This window comes from Chiroxiphia lanceolata, chromosome 1, assembly GCF_009829145.1.
Source record: "Chiroxiphia lanceolata isolate bChiLan1 chromosome 1, bChiLan1.pri, whole genome shotgun sequence".
NCBI lineage: Eukaryota > Metazoa > Chordata > Aves > Passeriformes > Pipridae > Chiroxiphia > Chiroxiphia lanceolata.
The window spans coordinates 56,863,432-56,873,180 of record NC_045637.1 but is presented as its reverse complement, the minus strand read 5'-3'; positions in this window follow the sequence as shown (position 1 = coordinate 56,873,180).

Below are 9,749 nucleotides of genomic sequence, written 5' to 3'. Positions count from 1 at the left end.
AGCTAGAGTGCTTATATTAGGGAAAATCATATTCCATCACTCACCAGTCTTGAATATATACCCAATTTATCAGTTCTAGGGCAAGTTCTAGGATTGCAATACTTATATTAAACCTAAAATGTTTCTCATTTCTCAGACTAGACATATTCTCAAGGAAGAATTTATCCCTCATAGAACTTCATCAGCATCACTGGCTTTACCGACCATGAATGAATTAGCCCAGTGCTCTTACTGACTCAGATTTAAATAATCAATTGTCTTTTAACAGGCACAGTTGAGAAAGTGACCTGTTATTCACTCAGACTGATGTTGAATGATTTCACTTATGCAGAATCAACTACTGTGCTCACCCAAAATCAGAATAATTTATTAGATTAAAATAACTCAAATTAATAGCTCTAATCAAATAATACAAATTTAAATTGTCTTTGAGATTATTTGCCATTATGAACTCCATCTTAGACATGACAAATTGAATTGAGTATAATTTTTAATTTAAATTAAATGTAAACATTTATTTTATTAATATACTTATAAAAAATAACAGCAACAACTAAAAGCTAAGAGCAATTCAGGTCATATTCAATTCTGTTCATCTGTTTTTCTCAGTAAAGAGCAAAGACAAGCAAACTAATGAATGAATTATCCCTTAAATAACTAGATTTTCTCAGATTAAGCAGTACAGCAGTTTTCTAAGCTTAGAAACACTTGGAAGTCACCTTCTTGATATGTTTTATATAGAAGAACCAAGGTTATCATGGCAGTACCTTCCTTTTGGTTTGAATTTGTTTGCTTTTTTTTTCTGTTTTTATCAGAACTTTATCAGTGTGACCTAGTAACCAGCCTCCCAGACAGATGCAACAAGCACAGTACTCCCTTACATGGGTTGAGCTACATTTTCATCATGGGTAGGAAGTGTAAGACATAACACACATCTGGATTCACAGTCCTCTGTGAAAAATGGCAATAATTTACCTGACTTCCCTGGGAAAGAAGAGACCTGTGATTATTCTGGACTAACCTGTTTATAATATTTAAATTTATTTTGCAATTTTATCCTAACTTGGCAAGTGCTAAAAGACCTGAGATGTTATTTATTCCTTGTAAGAATTGTCAAAGAGAATGGCCAAATACATAAACTGAGCTCATTTCTTGGAGTGGCTATCATTTGCACATTAGCACACTATTAGATATTCGAGAATCTACCCATAGGAGAGGGATTACATATTCTGGTACTATGAAAAATTCATTCCTGTAGTTTGTCTTTATTAAATTTCAGTTCCCATTGGAAAAAAAAAAATCCTTTGGCTCTTAGAGATAGTATTTTGCAAGCAGCAGATAGTTATAATACAGAGAAGATATACCAACATATAATACAGAAAAGATACACCAACAAAGGCGTATAGGAGCTTATTCAGAGCAGAAACACAGCTACTAAGAGGCGTCAGATTGCTTCTCCTTCCTCAAAGTAGACAAGAATTGTAAACTAAATGGAGGTAAACCCATTTACTATGAGTGACCACACTACATGACTAAAACACTTACCAATATATCATCTTTCATACACAAATTATTATTAGTTACCAATAGAGTCTGCAGTACAAACACCATCATATATATACATGACAGGTAATGTGATGTAACTTTCATGGAGAGGTGTTTCATTTGGTCTTTTCTGTAGTGAATGTTTAGATTAATGTCTGGTGAATGGAAGGGTAAGAATATGAGAGAAGTTAAAATGCACTACAATGACATAGAAGGGTGAGAACAATTCACTTCTGAAAGAGTTCACTGTGTGTGAAAAAAGCTATGTGGAAGGAGGCAAACCTTACATGTTCAAAATTTAGGGACATAGCTTAAGGATAACTTTTTTCTTATAAATTATAATTGGGTTTATTTAATTATTCATTCATATCATAAATACACAGAATATGTTGTAGCAGATAACCATATTTCAAGAATGCAAGCTTGAAGACAATTAAAAGCATATCTTGAAGCCACAAATATCAGAAATTGAGTTCTCATGGATTTCTCCAAAAGTAAAATTGGAGATGCATAACAAACAAATTTTGCTTGCACTGAATAAGTAAACAGTTGTAATTAAGGTTTGAGACACTGTAATTGTTTTGAGCTATGAAAGCAGGCAGCCAAATAATGTAATAATCAAAATATGGCTAAGGAGATTTAATGAGAGGTTTTTCAGTAATCTAAGAAACTATTGTGTAAAGGCAGAAATAAATCAGTGAAGAATCACAGACTATATAAGAAATCAAGTCTAGAACAAAAAGAAAAGCTAAAAAATAGGAATACTTGAAACAAAAAAGAGGAATGTTTATTGGGGAGACTCAAAGAAGTCTGAGGCCATGGAGATTATATTATATTTTGCAGATTATCAACCTTTTTGTTTTACAAATCTGTGAGCTCACAAGTCCAAAGCTGAAATGAAACAACTACAACATGCAGTTTGGAGAATCTCTCAGATTTAGTTGTGTTAATCAATTCAGCAGTACAATTATGTTACTCAGATAACCTAGTTATATTGTGTTAAAAAAACACCATATCTTGTCTTCCCATACAACTTATTTCTCATATTCCAGACACTGAGAACCAGGAACACTGTATTGAGGCTGTCTGGGATGGAAATTACTTTCTCTAGAGAAGCTCATACATTGCTATGCTTTGTATTTGGGTATGGAAGGGTGATGACACCACCCTTGGCTATTGCTGAGGTGTGCCTGAAGGCTCTCGCAATGAGTTATTTACTCAAGATGCAGTCATGAAAATAAAATATATCAACATTAAAGTAATGAATCCCCAAAAATCACAGCAATCATATTTTCCTCTATATTTTGAAAAGTACTGGAGATTATGATACTTACTAACTACACAAAAATGAAAATATTTTTTTTTTAAAAAAGGAGTAATTTCTGATGAAAACTCATGAGATTCAATGTTTGCGAATTAACACGGAAGCCAGAAGCTAACATTTTATCCTGTTGGAAAACTCCAGGGGCAAAAAGAGTATAGTAATCCTTTTTTATTTTAAGTTAAATATATAACCTGAGGGTAACAAGCAGGGATTACTACTTGCCTGAGGAAAAAACCCGAACAACCAATATGTTAAATGTTATCTCACCAATCACAAGACAGTATTGAAAATATCACTTCAGGCTGGAGAAGAAGGCATGGTTCTAGCTGTGGAAATTCTTGTCCTGTTCTGTATGTGCATGAGGGAGAAGTAGATATAAAGCCTCAGAAGTATAAGTTAGTACATACAAGGAATTTAATTTCCACAGAAAGATGTGTGAAGTTGAATCTGAAAAAATCTTAGTGGAAACTGAAAAGAGGAAAACTGTATTGTGAAAGAATTCAAAGTTATTAAGTATAACTGATTTTTTCTTTAGGGTTTTACAGTCTTTGCTTAAAACCAGTAAAAGAAAGAAAGAAAAAAAAAAAGTGCATCAGACTTATTAAAATGGTTGCATTAAGACAATACATGTTTAAATTCAGTATTGCTTTCTAACACGTAGTAATTTGCATGAAATAACTTGGAAAGCAGTTTGTTCTGAAGTCTTCTCAATACAATAGAAACAAATTTTCACCATGAAATGGAAGCATTACAAGTGAATAAAAGGATTGTGATTTCTCATCCATGCCATCTTCATCCACAAAGTAGAGTGTTTTTCATCTGCACAGCAAGGGTCTTTATGTATATTTGTATGTATATATAACCACCTCTGGGAGGTTTTCCATCATATTCAATATTTTTCTGGGCGTATAAACCTAAAAGTTGTTTTTTGCGTTGATTTTCTTCTTTTTTTTTAACTTTGAATTTAGCTAGCCATGGAAGCTCTTTACTCTCTGGTTGAGACTTACTTACATAAGTCATTAAAGGGAACCATCAACTCAAAACCACTGCGATGCACTCAATTAACTACTAAAACTATTGTGTCTGAAAACTCCAGTGGATTTCTGATGCGATGCACTGAATCTAGAAAATCATTGAACAAAAGTTAGTCAGCATTACTGCCATTCTCAATGTTGCCAATAAAAACTATTTGATGTTAACAGAATATTTCATGATTTTTAAAAATAACATGGAACTGTAGGTACAGCAGGTCTTATGCATTAAAAGGATATTGTTCTTATTACTTAAAAAAATGCAAAAAAAACTTATATAAGGTATTATATTGTCTATATTATATATTATATTCTATATCCTTTGTAAGGTATTTCCATAACTGGAAAGATGTACTGTAGATAAAGACAGGAAGCTTTCTAGCAGGGATCCAAGGGTTAATTTGCTGCAAGATTCATTAGCAAAGGCAATGAAATATTTTTAATAATAGAACAGGTTTTTTTCCTACTGAATCAAATTGTTCGAATTAAGGTGTTTCTTCAAGGTCACAGAAGTAAAAGCTGGCTTTTTTTGAGCCTTCATATATTTAAAGAGAAAATTCTAAGAAATTCCCTAAAGGAAATAATTACTTTGATAAACAACCCTTATTGAATATAGTTGGAGGAGTATTTCTTCAGGGTATATTGAATTTGAGGTATTTTTCAATAGAATTAATTAAAGCACTGTTCAAACCACACTTCTTTATTTTCTAACCAAGTCACTTGCTGGCCAGCACAAAATCAAATTGAGTGTAAAACTGAATCAATTTGTCTGACAGTGAAATCATGAAAACTTGTAATTAATTGAGAAGCTTTAGTTTTACTTATCTTAAGTGAAGAACACCATGGCCATGATGTACTAAATTACCTAGGTAGCACATTTTTGCAAACCTTGGCTCACAGTTGAGATAAATTGTAATGAAAAGGGTTTTTTTTGATATCTCTGGACACTGTTCAGAAATATTTGTCTTTTTCTTGCATCCGGGGATAAAACATTTTTAGAACATTTTTAGGCACAGTTTGGAGAGTCAGATCTTTGTGCTCACATCAGGTGTAGCTTATCTACAAGCATGTGAAGGACATTGCCATGGTAGACAAGACAATTCAGACATTCTGTGAAGAACCTGTCTCAAAATAATGAAGCTTACGAATAATGGAGCCTGGGAAGCCCGTGACTTCATAGGGGATATAGTTCACTGTGTGTGTTTGTGTATAGTTGTATATATACATTTAACCAAATGTATGTATGTGTATAGATATATGAATTTTAATAAATATAAAAGTAAATTTAATTCACAGGTGCAGATATTAACAAAGTATTAAACATTATTTAAATACATATTTTTTCATGTATTTTTAATTTACATATAGGCAAACTGAAAGAGATTAAGTTACTCATAAAACAATTAATAGATTAACAATTTGTAAATTTAAAGACAGTCATTTCAAAATAGAGAAACTCTATGACCCCTCTAAACATGTCGAAATAATCAAATATTTTGACATCCAATGTAGTTTGTGTATACTGATATTGTACATAAATACAACCAACACATGAATGGATCCTTACAAATTCTTTCACGAAAATCAGGTAAAAATTTATGTGGAACAAATCTGGCTGCATCATAGCAATCTTACAATGATTTGGTTTGTTTTGCTCTAAAAATCAGGAAAGAGTGTCTAAAAGTCTTTTTGGTTAGTGTCTAAAAGACAGGATATGCCCAAGGACTTGCAGTTGAATTGTAAAGATAAGTAAATACTAAAAATCATAGTAGTGAGAAAGAAAAGAAAAAATAATTTCAGCAAAACGAAAAAATGTGGTGGATAAAAACATTCAGTGTAAATTTACTATCTGAGATTAAACACTAGAAATCCACTTTACTAAACTAAGAAGTAGGATTGAAATAAATCTTGACCAGTTTTCTTGGGTCATGCAACATATGCTCTAATCTCATGCTCTAAAATTTTTTGTAGTTATATGCAGAAATAATTTTCCCTTCTAGGATTAAAGCACTTGACATATAATTTTGCAAAGCATTTCTAGTCTCTGAATTGCAGGATTTTGATTGGGTTTATAAGTAAACTGATGAGGAGGGAACATTAGTGTGACCAGTCATGAAAAAAAATGTATTGCTTTTCTGGTTACTGTACCTCATTTCCATATTTAAGGTCAAAAAGCTAAGCCAGATATAGGATGAGGAAGAAATTTTCCCTAGTTTAACTTAGGAAGGTTCCCATTTTTTTCTCTGGAACATGACATTGCCCTTTCTTGTAGGAGAGTTCATATTTCCCCAAGGGTCTTCTAGCAAGGAGATGAAGACCTTTCCCACAATATGTAAATATATAATAAGTATTAAAGTTTGAACCTGAAATTTAGAATCAAGAAAAATTTCCTTGGGACAATAATGTATTTTACCCTTTTTTTTTTTTTTTTTTTTAAAAATATGTACTGGGGAATTCTACTAAAATTTAACCAATTTAAATGCCTCTAAAAAATCCTTTCTAATCAGATTTTGACATTTTACTCTTCAGCAGCTGCAACCTCTTAAGAATTACATATTTCACTCGAAATCCCAGAGAATGGGATTTATTCAGTTCAGGGCTTCTGAGGCTATTGGAGACATATGTATTCTAAACAAGGAGCTGATATTGTGGAGAGAAAGAGCTGGTGAAGGAATGAATTTGTTTCATTATCTTAAGATAAGGAGTACAGGCAGGATATAAAAGACGGATAGGACAAGGAGCCTCTAAAGGATGTGGGAACCAAAGGCTGATATTGGGCAAAAGGGGTAAGAGGGACAGGTAAGTACAGTATTGATTTTGGGAAAAGAAACAAGGACTTGAAAGATATGGGAAAACTCTGGTTGACAGAGGACGCAGGCTGGGAATGTGAGTGCTATTCCAGAATTGTAAAATGGTGGTTTCAAACAACATCAGGATGAACAACTTGAAGTTGCAAGTGGGACTTTGAGAAGCCTGATCTAGGGAAAGATGTCCCTGACCATGGAAGTAGGGGGGTTGGACTACATGACTACAGTCCCTTCCAACAAGAAACCATTCTGTGGTTCTATGATTCTATGAATTGAGGGGTCTAGAACTGCTGAGGTGGGAAGAATGGAGAGGGCGAGAAAAATTAAGAGGAAACACAGCTAAAAAGCATCAGTCTGGAAAAGACTGGCTGGGGGAAAATTGTGAATGAAGAGAAGTTGGTTTCTGCTTTTTTTTAAGAGTAAATTCATAATTTCTGAGTCTGATTTTTTTCTTGTGTATAATAGGAAACTCAGTAACACATATGCCTTGTGAATGTGTTGGGTATCATTAATTCTTATCACATAATTCATTGCATGTGGTATGGAATTGTGTGATATTGTTTAATCCATTAGCTTCAATGATGTGGAAGATCTAAAGATTCTGGTGATAGTTTAAGAACTTAAATTATAGAATTTCAGTCTTTTGTTTTTTAAAATATATCTTCAGTTAGGGGGCTGCAGAAGCATGTATAACTGTGTTTTCAGCTGTTCAGAATATTTTTAAAGAACAATGTGGTTGAAACATTAAGCACTTGAAGTTAGAAAATGTCTGACTGTGAGTTGCCTACGCTTCATAAGACCTGACCTCCCTTCCACCTTTTTGGCAGTATGGTTTCCAATTAATCACAGTGACAGCTCAGGTTCTTGTGCTTTCAAAGCAAACTTCATAGATACAAAAAAATGAAAGTGACTATGACCTCAGTTTTAAAACATTAAAGTTAGTACTTTAATAAATACAATAAACAATACAAAATACTACCTGTGAAATGAGAGTATAATTACAGATGTAGAAAATGCAGTTCTTTTAATTAACCACACAAAGCAGTAAGTAACCTTTCTCTCCTCTGCAATGCTGTTACCTGCTTTGCATACCTGACTACAGCATGACAATAGCTACCACAGCTTGGAGGGCAAGGAAAGTGGTGACAGTGGTAATGACAGAGACTGTGTTAAATCCCTAGCACTAATTGAGGACTATGTTCGGAATGGATTTGCTGTATTCTTATACCCGCAGCTTTTGTTTCGTTAAGACAGCCAGAGTTTAAACCTTTGCAACCTGATGAGAGAAAAATGTTGGCTCTCATTTCAAGAAAATGCTTAATCCTGCACTAATTTTGAGTATGTTGAAAAGCTCTCTGAATTTAAATGCCTGCAGTGTGAAACTGAGTCTTAATAAGAAAACAGCTGAGAAAGAAGGTACTTTTCCATGCATTTCAAGGACAATCAAACAATACACATAGGTCATATATAGATAAGCTTGACAATTACTCAAAGTAATAACATTTACCAACACTTTCACAAAAAATATTTTACCTTTCCTTACTTGTAGTGGAATTAACCTCCTTTCATTTTAGACATATAAATCTCAGCATTTAGTGGATATGATTCAAAAATACCTTTCTAGTCAACAGAGAAAGACACCTCCAGGGAGAAACCGACCTGAAAAAATGTGTAAACTACATCTTTCTCTCCCCAATGGATCAAAGAGAGTCCAGATTTTTGGCCTTGATAAGACACCTAGACCTCAGATGGCTAAACTGTTGTTATCTGGACCCCATCTTTGACATCCAAAATAAACAGTCAGCAAGGGTAGACTTATGCTTTAAATATAGAGTCTGTAAATTGACATCAAATTCATCAAATCTAGATCTATAATCTAGTGCATTGATCCTCAAATTGTTTGATATAAATTCAGTTTAGCTCAAGATTATAAAATGGGGATGCAGGATCATATAAGCCTGAATTTTTACTTAATAAACACCATCTATATGGTAAGACTTGCTGTCTGGCTGATAGTGAAATACAGATAATCCCAATTGCTGTAAGAGTTTCTGACTTTGGTCAACACATGCAATGTGACACTGCTGAGCCCTGCATTACCTCTTTAAAAGAACTTGATATTACTGCTTTGGTTGGATGAATCTAATATCAGCAGAAAATAGCACTGCAGAAATTGTGAAAATGGCTCCCTAACTAGATCTAAAAGTCAGCAGAGGGACAAAAGAGGTATTTATGGGTAAAACCTGGTAGTATGAAAATTCATGTGTGGTATCTTTTTCTTTTTTTTTTTTTAAATGTGTCTTTGAGGTAAAAAAATTAAAAAGAAAGAACTTATATGTTTATCATACACATAAATGAGTCATGGAAGACAATTGCACATCAATGACCTGAAAGATTCGGATGTTCAAATCAACCCTTTCTGCCTATTCTGTGTTGTAATAGCTTGAATTCATCATTCAAAATTCAATTTCAGGATCTTTTATGGGACATGAAACACACAAAAAGGGAAAACTTGATTCAATCCAACAGGTATATGTTTAATATAGTTTTTAGATTTATTGCACTTATAAATCACGTTGCTATTAAATGGCTATTAGCAAACAAAAGAATGTGTATCTGTGTGGATATAAATAACTAATCATATTCATAACCTGCAGCTTATTAGTAGTGACAGGACTGAATAAACATGCTACATGAAGTGCTTTGTGATTTTGGATTAGTCTTTTTGTAAGTCATGACGCTAGCATCTTGAACACTGTAGGAATTTGTGAAGCATGGCAGCTTCTAAACTCTTCTTCAACACTCTTTGAACTGTCAGGCTTGGTGCTGTGACCACTCCTCTGGGGAGCCTATTCCAATATCCAGCCATCCTCTGGGTTAAGAACCTCTTTCTAATGTCCAACCTTAACCTCCCCTGATGCAACTTTAGGCCATTCCCTCAGGTCCTTTCACTGGTGACCACAGAGAAGAGATCAGTACCTGCCCCTCTTCTCCAGGCTGGACAACCAAGTGACCTCAGCCACTCTTCATACAGCTTCCCCT